This window comes from Lactuca serriola, chromosome 3 (assembly GCF_051521515.1).
Source record: "Lactuca serriola cultivar US96UC23 chromosome 3, Lser_US96UC23_V15, whole genome shotgun sequence".
Lineage (NCBI taxonomy): Eukaryota > Viridiplantae > Streptophyta > Magnoliopsida > Asterales > Asteraceae > Lactuca > Lactuca serriola.
Window position 1 is genome coordinate 61,870,653 of NC_136410.1, and position 13,190 is coordinate 61,883,842.

A 13,190-nucleotide genomic window follows, 5' to 3' on the forward strand; every position below is an offset into this window, starting at 1 on the left:
GCTTGAGTAGAACACTTGCGCCTTCTTGTTTCCATTTTCATCCAAGTCACAATCCTTTGTGAGATGAGACCCTCTACAGTTCTCGCATCCAACTCGAATAACATGGATTGTTTGATCCATTTTTGTCATCCTTCTATCTAAACTATCGAGCTTAGCCATCATCGCTGCCATGCCATCATTGGCCGAGTTCACTACCCCCCGACTTACTTCATTTCTTGGGTTGTGGTACTCTCTAGAATGCTTAGAGAATTCTTCAATTAATTCCTTGATTACTGGGGGTGCCTTCTTTGTGAGTGGGCCTTGCGAGTCAAGTAATTGCCTTGTGGTAACATTGACTCCATCATAGAAGATGGAGACTTCTTGTTGGCTATTAAGGTCATGGTGTGGGCAATTTCTGAGAAGACCTTTGTACCTTTCCCACGCCTCATAAAGAGACTCTCCGGGTTGTTGCTCAAAGCTGGCAATGGCTTTCTTCAACTTGGCTATTTTGGAAGGCGGGCAAAAATGGTCTATGAACTCTTCTTTCATTTTAGCCCATGTGGTGACCGACCCGGGAGGAAGTGACTTGAGCCAATCCTTTGCATCACCCTTGAATGTAACTGGAAGCATACGAAGTAGTTGGGTCTCGCGTGGCACATTTGGTACATTGAAGTAGTCAGCCACATCATTTACTTCATCCAAGTGTTTGTAGGCATCTTCGTGGTCTTTTCCATAGAAGGGAATCTCCTTGAGTTGAGCGAGGATATGACCCTTAAGCTGAAAAGTAGTAGTTGCGGGAATTGCGGGCTGCACAAGTCCTGGGCCAGTGTCATCGCACATCCTCTTCTTCCATTCCCCCATGGGGACTTCATCGATATTAGCCATAGTGATAGCTAAATCGTCCTCAGAATCGGATTCGTGCTCGTATGTAGGTTCTTCTCCTTCCTAAGTCTCGTACTCGGTGTCTTTTTTAATCGGGTCTTTGATTGTCAAAGAGGCGTTGGATGCTCCTGATTTGCTGCTCTTCTTCTTGCTGAAAACAGACTTGAGGTTCTTTAGTGGCGAATTCTTTGAAGAAATGGATTCTCCAACGGCTTTTCCTTTGCTCCTCCTTAGTGCGGATTCCGGGTCTTCGAGAGGAGGGACCAGAGGTGTATCAGATCCTTGGGTCATGAAACAACTGTAAACAAAACAAGAAAAAATGTGTAAAAAGAACAAAAATAAAATAAAAATTAAAACTGTAAACAGCGATGGACTCGTCGAGTTGTCACGAGTGCACTCGGCGAGTTCAAGGCAAAAACAGAAAAACTTTATAATTACTTATTAAAACGGATTTTTATTAAAACTTATACTAATTACTAAATTACCTAAGAATTAACTTTGTGTAAGAGAAATCTTACACAAAGGATCGATAAAAATAGAAATTAATGCTAATTTAGAATCGTTCCCCGGCAACGGCACCAAAAACTTGATGTGTGTAAACTCACTTCGTTTTAAACCTACTTTTGATTATAAAATGAACACACAAAGGCAGTGAACCTATCAATTGTGGTACAGTTAAACAAGTAGGGTATCGAACACAGGGAACGGTAAATTAAAACTAAAGACTAATTTTATCTAAATTAATTAATAAGTAGGGGTTTTCTCTAGTTTTACAAGACTAGAAACTTACTAACTATCACTTAAACTAAAAACTAGAAAAGAATATTTAACTAAATTCAATAATGGGAAGGACTTCTGTTTAATTCAACTCAATTGATCCTATGGTTGATATTATGTTAATAGTGTAATGGATTAATTCTTCTATCGGTTACCGACTCAAGTGATTAGATTCACGTTCGCTGCACTAATCCTTATAGAACAAACTAACTCAAACAGTGATCAGTTGTCTAATTTAATTTGATTCACTAGATTATTTATTCAGGTTAATTTAGACTTGTAATAGCTAACTAATTTGGTCCTTTAGTTAACTTCTTGTTGATGGTCATCACACAAGCTCATACATGAATTTACCTATTTTTCTTATTAATTCTAGTTTCATGTTCATTAATCCTAGTCATATGATGAAGTGGTAACATAAGCACATGAGGTTGACAATTAAAAGATGTTCATACTAATTAATTATCTTCCTATTAACAGAAAAATAGTTATCATTCACACACAAGGTTCTTTAACAAGCTAAAATCAACAAAATCACCAACATCGAATTAATCCTACAACAAATCAAACCATAGTATCAATATTGTATCCCCAAATAGAAGTTTAAGAGTTTTAGCTCATGATTGAGGTAATTAACAACAATAAAACGAATTCTAATTGTCTAGCCATAATGGAAAACAAAAGATTAAGTAGAATGATGAGAATTTGCCTCAAATCTCCTTCGGAATTGAATTCTAGGTTGTATCTTCGTTCTCTAGGGTTCTTCTGACTCTCCAATTGCAGCTATTTTCTCCAGAAAGGTTCCAGAATATCTAATGTCGATCTGAGAAGTTATCTTTATAAATGCGAAACGACTTGTCGAGTCCATTGCCGACTCGCCGAGTCCATCCATTGATTCCCGTACATGATAAGTCACGGAGTCTTTATCTTCTCAATTCTTCGATCAGACTCACTGAGTAGTCGACCCTAATCGCAGAGTAGGTGTTGTTTTTAGTGGTTTTCTTCTTTGTTCAATTCCCGAGCTCCCAACCGCTTCTCCTGCTTCCTTTTGCTTCCGAGCTTCACTTTTGGAACTCAAAACACAATTCAAACACTTTTAAGTATCTTTTGTCCATGATATGCAATTAATTAGCTAATAAATGATAAAAATCTATACTTATTATGAGGCTAAATATGCAAATATCAAAGATTTAAGGCTTTTGTGGTGATTTTGGTAGTTTTGTTCACAAAGAAGAAGGAAGAGCATAGAAGGATCAAGAGGAGACTGAAGGATTCGAGTTTAGTGCATCATTTTGAGTCTTTGAAAGGTATAAAGTATGTACCTTGCTTGTTCAGTTGTTAGGTCCCTTTTTGGGGAAGATTTAGGGCTTTTTAAGCCATATGAGGTGGCCAACCATAATTGCAAACATGGTTGGTGGTCAAGACTTCGGATCTATGTCTTTGGAGGAGTAACAAAGCAGATTTGGGTTGCTTTTGTACCCAAGGAAGCTCCCATGCAACATAAGAGCCATTTTAGAGCCTTTTAGGCTCAAAAGTCCCATGCATGCACGTAAAGCTCGAAACTTTACATGTCGATCTGAGAAGTTATCTTTATAAATGCGAAACGACTTGTCGAGTCCATTGCCGACTCACCGAGTCCATCCATTGATTCCCGTACATGATAAGTCACGGAGTCTTTATCTTCTCAATTCTTCGATCAGACTCACTGAGTAGTCGACCCTAATCGCAGAGTAGGTGTTGTTTTTAGTGGTTTTCTTCTTTGTTCAATTCCCGAGCTCCCAACCGCTTCTCCTGCTTCCTTTTGCTTCCGAGCTTCACTTTTGGAACTCAAAACACAATTCAAACACTTTTAAGTATCTTTTGTCCATGATATGCAATTAATTAGCTAATAAATGATAAAAATCTATACTTATTATGAGGCTAAATATGCAAATATCAAAGATTTAAGGCTTTTGTGGTGATTTTGGTAGTTTTGTTCACAAAGAAGAAGGAAGAGCATAGAAGGATCAAGAGGAGACTGAAGGATTCGAGTTTAGTGCATCATTTTGAGTCTTTGAAAGGTATAAAGTATGTACCTTGCTTGTTCAGTTGTTAGGTCCCTTTTTGGGGAAGATTTAGGGCTTTTTAAGCCATATGAGGTGGCCAACCATAATTGCAAACATGGTTGGTGGTCAAGACTTCGGATCTATGTCTTTGGAGGAGTAACAAAGCAGATTTGGGTTGCTTTTGTACCCAAGGAAGCTCCCATGCAACATAAGAGCCATTTTAGAGCCTTTTAGGCTCAAAAGTCCCATGCATGCACGTAAAGCTCGAAACTTTACATGTCGATCTGAGAAGTTATCTTTATAAATGCGAAACGACTTGTCGAGTCCATTGCCGACTCACCGAGTCCATCCATTGATTCCCGTACATGATAAGTCACGGAGTCTTTATCTTCTCAATTCTTCAATCAGACTCGCTGAGTAGTCGACCCTAATCGCAGAGTAGGTGTTGTTTTTAGTGGTTTTCTTCTTTGTTCAATTCCCGAGCTCCCAACCATTTCTCCTGCTTCCTTTTGCTTCCGAGCTTCACTTTTGGAACTGAAAACACAATTCAAACACTTTTAAGTATCTTTTGTCCATGATATGCAATTAATTAGCTAATAAATGATAAAAATCTATACTTATTATGAGGCTAAATATGCAAATATCAAAGATTTAAGGCTTTTGTGGTGATTTTGGTAGTTTTGTTCACAAAGAAGAAGGAAGAGCATAGAAGGATCAAGAGGAGACTGAAGGATTCAAGTTTAGTGCATCATTTTGAGTCTTTTAAAGGTATAAAGTATGTACCTTGCTTGTTCAGTTGTTAGGTCCCTTTTTGGGGAAGATTTAGGGCTTTTTAAGCCATATGAGGTGGCCAACCATAATTGCAAACATGGTTGGTGGTCAAGACTTCGGATCTATGTCTTTGGAGGAGTAACAAAGCAGATTTAGGTTGCTTTTGTACCCAAGGAAGGTCCTATGCAACATAAGAGCCATTTTAGAGCCTTTTAGGCTCAAAAGTCCCATGCATGCATGTAAAGCTCGAAACTTTACATGTCGATCTGAGAAGTTATCTTTATAAATGCGAAACGACTTGTCGAGTCCATTGCCGACTCGCCGAGTCCATCCATTGATTCCCGTACATGATAAGTCACGGAGTCTTTATCTTCTCAATTCTTCGATCAGACTCGCTGAGTAGTCGACCCTAATCGCAGAGTAGGTGTTGTTTTTAGTGGTTTTCTTCTTTGTTCAATTCCCGAGCTCCCAACCGCTTCTCCTGCTTCCTTTTGCTTCCGAGCTTCACTTTTGGAACTCAAAACACAATTCAAACACTTTTAAGTATCTTTTGTCCATGATATGCAATTAATTAGCTAATAAATGATAAAAATCTATACTTATTATGAGGCTAAATATGCAAATATCAAAGATTTAAGGCTTTTGTGGTGATTTTGGTAGTTTTGTTCACAAAGAAGAAGGAAGAGCATAGAAGGATCAAGAGGAGACTGAAGGATTCGAGTTTAGTGCATCATTTTGAGTCTTTGAAAGGTATAAAGTATGTACTTTGCTTGTTCAGTTGTTAGGTCCCTTTTTGGGGAAGATTTAGGGCTTTTTAAGCCATATGAGGTGGCCAACCATAATTACAAACATGGTTGGTGGTCAAGACTTCGGATCTATGTCTTTGGAGGAGTAACAAAGCATATTTGGGTTGCTTTTGTACCCAATGAAGGTCCCATGCAACATAAGAGCCATTTTAGAGCCTTTTAGGCTTAAAAGTCCCATGCATGCACGTAAAGCTCGAAACTTTACATGCTAGATCAAGCTTAAGGGCTTGGATCTATCATTTGGTCAAAGGTTGTACATCAGAAATTGAGGAAATAGGGCATGGACGTTATCGACTCGGCGAGTCCGTTCTTGGGACTCGACGAGTCCAAGGCATAAAGTCTCATATCTGTTGAGGGTCAAAAGAATGCAGTTGGGTGTTAGAAGGGTTGTAGAAGGTCCGAAGGAGTGACCCAACGTATTGGACTTAGCCTTAGACTTGGAGTTCATGGGACTCGAAGAGTGCTAGAATAGACTCGGCGAGTCTAAGGCAATCTCCTTATGGTTGAAGATGAACTCGACGAGTTGTTCATACAACTCGGCGAGTCAAGGACATAACTTGTTCATGAGACGAAGGTGAACTCGACGAGTTGTTCATATAACTCAGCGAGTCGGATGAAGGTTCATTCGATGTTCATATAGAGGAGGAACTCGTCGAGTCATTGCTAAACTCGACGAGTCGAGTCATGGACAAGGAAGGATAAAGGGTTAGGGACTCGGCGAGTTGGGTCAACTGGAAGCTGACTTTGACTTGGACTTGGTTGGGGGTAAAATAGTCATTTTACCCTAAGAGTAAATATCAGATTCTGACTGAGTGTTTTGTGGGGATTATAGCCGGAGGATTTCCGGAGCAGCAGCAGACAGAGGTTTCCCGCACAGATTATTAGCAGCTACTCGTACGAGGTGAGTTACCTTCCAGTAGCGGTGGGTCTACGACCACAATGTCGACCCACCAGTAGGAGTTGTATGTTAGATGATTTCCTTTGTGATATTCATCTAGGTTTTCTACTACCTGATATGTTATGAGCTAGTATGATATGATATTAGATGCTAGTGGCAGTAGGGGAGATAGTCCCCAAGGTTACCGATCGATAGGGCCAAAGGGGGTGGTTATACCCAGTCATACAAGATAGAATATGGTTATGTGTTACATGCTATGTGGTAGTAGTAGAGTGGTAAAATAGTCCCCAGCATCCGGTCGAGAGGGCCGAAAGGGAGGCCAGCACCCAGGTATGCTAGGTCGTACTTGGTTGAGAGGACCGCTAGGGAGGCCAGCACCCAGATATGCTAGGCAGTATCCGGTCGAGATGACCGAAGGGGAGGCCAACACCTAGGTATGCTAGGCAGCATCCGGTCGAGAGGACCGAAGGGGTAGGTCGGGCACCCTGATATGCCTAACAGTATGTGTATGTTATGTGATTGTATGGTATGTGGTACGATGGGGTAACTCACTAAACTCCGTGCTTACAATTTACAATTTTGGTTTCAGGTACCTCTTCAGTGAAGGGGAAGGAGCTGGCACGGTAGTGGCACATCATACGCACACTCATTGTTTTCCGCACTATGGATATTTTTGGATTGTACTCCGACATGCTCTTATTTTATGACTTGGGTTTTTAGACATGATACATTGTTTTATGAGATGATGTGATTTCACATTATTTTCTTATGAATGTTTTATGAGTCAGTTAATTAAAAAGAAATTTTTTGTCTTGAAAATTGGGTCGTTACATGGTAAATCCAGATTACATTTTTCTTTAAACATACAGATTCCTCTCATGCTGATTTTAAACACTGCAATTATTCTCATTCTAATTTTAGAAGAGATATGCGATTAAAGAACCAGCCTTAAAAACCGTTTATTCACTCCAATTCAAATTTTCAACCTTAAGATTCTGGTTATGTTCCTGAATCTAGCTTTCGATCATATTTCATTCCCAAAACAAAGAAATCAAATCAAGCTATCAAGAATATTTAGTTCAACATATTCATATTTCGATTCTTCGTATAAATCTATTCTTTTTTATTGCACTTCACATCTACTCTACATGAATTGGAATTTTCAATTCCAGTGTCAAAGAAATAGAAGGAAATGTGAATATACCATGATATATGTTTCAGTATATGACTTTCTTCGTAATCTGAAATGTGAATCTCTAATATTCTACTTGTTCTATGAATTTGTAATGTGAATGCACAATAGTCTACATATTCTCACAAGTTGAAGGCCTTGTACTGTACAATATCCTATTTTTAAATATGACTGTGTGATATTCTAATTATTCTGTATATTCTAATGTAGAATGTGTAATATTATACATATATTAGTATACAGTTCTATATATTATGTACATTGTTATGTGCTGAAATGTGAATATGTATTGATATATGTTTAAGTGTATAACTTTCTTTATATTCTGAAATGAGAATGTCTAATATTCTTCTTATTCTATGAATTTGTAATGTGAATGCATAATATTCTACATATGTGAGTATTATATTCTACATATTTGCACCATATGAAGGCCTAGCACTTCCACAAAGTACATTATCTTATTTAAAAATATGAATGTGTGTTATTCTAAATTTCTAATTATTCTATAAATTTCAATGTTAAATGTGTAATATTCTAAACATGTTAGTATACAATTCTATATATCCTACTTATTAGTATGTGTTGAAATGGGATTACGTATTCTTGAATTATTTGACTATTCCTCCTAATTTGTGGTGTACATTACAGTCCATTGCTAAACAGGTTGTGAAGTAAAGATCAATAGCTAAATTTTTCATCAATTGATGTAAGTTCATGAATCTGATACGATTGCTAAATATGACATCAAGTGATGATTGATTGCTAAACATGATCTGAAGTGCTAACCGACTACTGAAATCTTCATCAAGTCTACGTGTGTTGAAATGGGATTACGTATTCTTGAATTATTTGACTATTCCTCCTAATTTGTGGTGTACATTACAGTCCATTGCTAAACAGGTTGTGAAGTAAAGATCAATAGCTAAATTTTTCATCAATTGATGTAAGTTCATGAATCTGATACGATTGCTAAATATGACATCAAGTGATGATTGATTGCTAAACATGATCTGAAGTGCTAACCGACTACTGAAATCTTCATCAAGTCTACGTGAGTTCGTGAATTTATGATTTATTTGCAAAAATCTTCATCTTGGCAATCAATTGCAGAAATTGATTTCAATAAATAGCTTTCGATCTCATCGCCAAATGCAATTGAGTTTTGTTAGTAGATTTGCTAAAAATTTATTCAAAACCGTTACAAAGTGTAAATCGATTGTTGGAATCGATCTCAATTCCAATAATAACTTGAACCTATGTTAATCATGGGCTTGTGAATCGATTCCAACAAAACTCAACTGAATCAACATTATTTGTAGAAATATTAATCTTGGCAATCGTGAATTAATGATTTATTTACACAAATATTCATCTTGGCGATCGATTGCTGAAATCAATTTCAATATATGGCTTCCACACATCATCAGATACAATTGATTTTTGGTAATAGATTTGCTAAAATAATTTTCAAATCGTTGCAAATTCATGATCGGTTGTTGGAATCGATCTTTATTCCAATAACAACTTGAATCAATCTCAGTTTGGTTGGCCCCTGATAAGAATGTGACATAATTTTGACATTAATAAGCCTTTTTTGTGAACTTGACTAAACAGCCCCTAATTAAATAATGAGGCGCCTTAATCAACCTTCATTATGTTCTTTTGTCAATCGCATGATCATTTTTTATCAAAGGCTGAAAATTGGTCCCTCTATCTCACAAAATACCTTTGGTCTCAAATGAACCTCTTCCTATATATATATATATATATATATATATATATATATATATATATATATATATATATATATATATGGGTTGAATCAATAGAAAATGAACGCATCACTACAGTTACTTTTACATCAAATTACAAAAACGGTCCCTATGGTTTAGAATATTTATCCCTAATATCCTAACCATCCTTAATTCTAAACAAAACTCACAACCTCCCTTTATCCCACAACTTTTAAATGCCTCCCCATTCCATCTATCTATGTTCAGTTTTGTTTCCGGATCCATTAACTTACCAGAAAAACAAAGCAAATGAAAAAAACTACATACCAGTATCTCCATATGCACACGTATGTATCATCGGTATTTCCTTATGTTTACATCGTATCGTTGGAGATGTTTAAGTAAAACAGACCAATAAGTCTACAGTTCATGATGTCACATTCTTCATTCCAACTAAGGTTGAAAAAAAAAGAGTATTCATCGATGAAAATATAAGGATTGAAAAGATTTATGAACACCGCCTCTGAACCCCTCCCACCGGAAAATAAACCACATGGAATCCAACCAAACCAGGAAAAAAATCTAAAATCAAACCCGAAAATCAAATCTAAAATCAAAACGAGACTCAATTTTCATTCAAACCATACAATCAAACCAGAAATCAAACAATATAATGAGTCTCCCATTAAACTGATTTCATCCAAACAAACCCTAGATAACACCTTGACTAATCAATTTCTTCTCGTGTTGGAGGATGAAGAAGAGGGAGGCGATGAATATTGTTCACTTTCAATCTTGGATTTTGCTTTCACAAAACGAATTCAACCAAATCGCTATTCAAATCTTTTTCAGAAAACCTTTCATGGTTTCGGACATTCGAATGTCGCTCATCTTATATGTATAGTAAAACGTCCACACACCGCCTGAATTTTTCAATATGTACTCAAGGTTTCAGGCGCCGATTGTAGTGGATGGAGGAGAGAGCAAGGCCGAGCAAAGAGGTAGTTTCGTAGAGTGAAGGAGAATAATGGGGTGTTTGGCTTTAGCTTTTGAAAAAGTAAAAGATAAAAGATAAAAGATAAAATATGTTTGGTAAAAACACTTTTAAAAGATATTTTTGGATTTTAGATATAAGAAAAAATTAACTTTTTGGAAAAGTCAGGAAAACCTGACTTTTTACAACTTTTTCAAAAAGAACTTTTGACCTCTAAAAAACTAAGTCAAACACCCCCTAAAAAGAAGGGTAAAGGTTGGTTCCTGGTGGGGTTAGGGTTTAAGATGTAGGTTAGTTTATTTAATGATATCAATGGCAAAATATATAAACTTAATAAAATTATGAGGACGTTTTTTTGAAATTTAAATTACTTTTAAAATAGATTAGTGTTGGTATATATATATATATATATATATATATATATATATATATATATATATATATATATCTTATATATATAAGTACGCCCATGACTCTAGAATCTAAGGAAAGTGGGGTTGGTGGGGAGGTTTAGGAATTATGTTTGATTTTTTTAGGAATTCTAAGGATTTTTCAACAAATTTTGTGGGATTTTAGAGTGCACTCAGCGTGTGTTTTTAAAGGTATTTTTTTTGTTTTTTCTTTAAAGGTGGTATTATGTCATCCTTCATTTAGACTCAACTGTTCCAAAGCTTCTTCAACAAGGAATTCCACTTATCTATCCTCTCTTTTGATGAAAACTTCCTCCACTAAAAAAAAAGAGGTACTTTTATTTATTTATCATTGTAGACCAACGTGTCTTAACATAGCTTGAATGAGTCATCAAACCAGTGCTTTAACTCTAACACCTGCAGTCCACCACCGCTTCTATCTCCCTTCTCTCCATAGCTTCGATTTTACATATACTATATATTTTACATCGTCTTCAGTCTTCCTCTTTTTTCTCTCTACAAGACGGTTTCAAGAACACGAGTCTAGCTTCTTTCCTACTAACATCGCTCCTAATACACGGCTATAGAAATTCTTGTCACCAATTTTTAAAGAGTTCGTCAAAGCGGGACTGAAAATGGACAAAGAAAAAGACAATTTCCCATCTATGCAGGAGAATTTCAGATCTGAAGGAAAGGATGTTGATTCATCTTCTTTCATCTATAGGGTTTATGAGTCGAAGAGGTAATTCGTGGGTTTCATTTATTCTCCATAACTGATCTTGCTTTTGTATTTCATGAATGATGTTGAAATTAAACAATATCTCCTCTAACTTCACTCTTTTGTTTTTCCCTATTTTGGTTTTTGTTTTTATCTTTGAGGAATCACAGATGCCCATGAATATAGATCGAATTGCAATATCTATATGTTCATCAAAAGACAGACTCTATTCGATCGCTCGTTGCTGGGTATGACCGTCTTCAACTTCTCCTTCCCCCTCTATCTTGTGAATTTATTATTCTTTTTATTTACAACCTAATTTAATATTATTTTTTATTTTTACTTTGTTTTCTGGGTGCCTGTGTTCACGACATGTCGGACTCTGTCATTTCAGTTTTGCTCGATGGTAAGAATCGCAAGTTCATCTAAATTGAAATGGTTAGCTCTTTGTTGTTCCATTAACTCCTTATGTACTACAATGTCCATCAAAAATGTTTCAATTTACACAATTAGAAATTCATCTTTTTTTATTTTTTTGTCCAACGGTGGTGAAACCAGCAGAGTGAACCGCTCAAGACTAAAGTCAAGTAGCTCGTCAAAAATTCGTCAAGTTGAATTTATGTATATATACTACTTTAAGTAGCGAGTGTGTTGTATTAAGTATTGTAATGTACTTGTTTCCAACCCTACGTAAGTGGAAGTATAAATTTTGATATTCCCATTTATTTTGTATTTATCTTTCTAATCAAATTCATTACAATTGTTTTAGAAAGAGGGGAATACCTAATTTAGGTCAACTTTCAAGCTTGGTGAATCTACTCTATTGTAATTTCATTTTGTTGCAGGTGGGATTGGTTTGACTCTGATACATGGTTTTAGACATGCTTGACCTTGGACCACCTTTTTTATACGGTACAAATGAAGTATAGTACAACTTGTTTTTTTCCAACATAACTAATACATTAAAGTGTCGGGGAGCATTTACTTCAGGGGTAAAGTATTCTATTGCTTTCATAATGTCAAATTTGGACGAGCCTTTTGATTTAGAAAAGTTGCCAAGCCTATGTCCATTGATCTTTTCCATATATACATTTCTATTTGGAGGTTCTCTACTCACACCATTTATAAGTATTTTATCTTCATGTTTGTATTAGCTTCATTTTATAAATACACCTAAACGCAAGACATAGCAATGCATTTTCAAGTATTTTCTTATATTACATCCTACTTTTATTTATTTTATAACATTGTAGTTTGAAAATTTTTGTTATTATGTGGTCATCTCCGTGTGTCTAGCATTTATAGAATTTGCAAAAGATACCTCCCTGGGTCGTGCTTAGCACGGCCCTATATATATATATATATATATATATATATATATATATATATATATATATATATATATATATATATATATATATATATATATATATGGCTTTTCATTTCTAAACTACACCATATAAAATCATTTCTATTTTGACCTATATTAATTAATTTTTATTATTTCCTTTTTAGGCTTTTGTAAAAAGTCTAGTCAAATTGTGGCATCTTCCCAATAAATATTATCTCATAAATATTATTTATTTTACTTATTTACTGTATGCATCATTTTTTGTTTTATTTATATATCTTTTTTTTATATATTTAAACATTGGTAGATTTTCTTTCACATTCTTTCAACAATAATGATTAAACTCATATATGTTACTATTTTATTTTGTTTCCATATATATTTTATTATAAAATATTATATTTGCAATAAAAATATGTTAATCATTATTATATTAAAACGATATGTAGACATATAATTTTTTAATAAGAATAAAGATTTATTTTATATAATAGAAATATAATTATTGTTTATCTAAAAGAATAGAAAATTTTTATATGATTAATGCAATGTGAATAATTTTAATATCAAATATTAATATTTTTTTAGAAACCATATATTCAGATTTTATATTAGTTTTATTTTCTAAATA

General features: G+C 35.1%; 1 long non-coding RNA gene and 1 other non-coding gene across 3 annotated transcripts; both read left to right on the forward strand.

Annotated features, from left to right (window-relative positions):
* Window positions 1–373: 373 nt before the first annotated feature.
* Window positions 374–480, forward strand: LOC145096409 (small nucleolar RNA R71). Its single transcript, XR_013703817.1, has one exon. It is a non-coding gene; the product is annotated as a small nucleolar RNA R71 (small nucleolar RNA).
* Window positions 481–10,667: 10,187 nt separating this feature from the next.
* On the forward strand, window positions 10,668–12,042 carry LOC145092435 (uncharacterized). Of its 2 annotated transcripts, none has more exons than XR_013702547.1 (3): window positions 10,668–11,232; window positions 11,379–11,646; window positions 11,767–12,042. It is a non-coding gene; the product is annotated as an uncharacterized LOC145092435 (long non-coding RNA). The 2 variants fall into 2 exon arrangements; XR_013702548.1 differs by having other exon boundaries at window positions 10,672–11,232; window positions 11,379–11,456; window positions 11,603–12,042.
* Window positions 12,043–13,190: the final 1,148 nt, after the last annotated feature.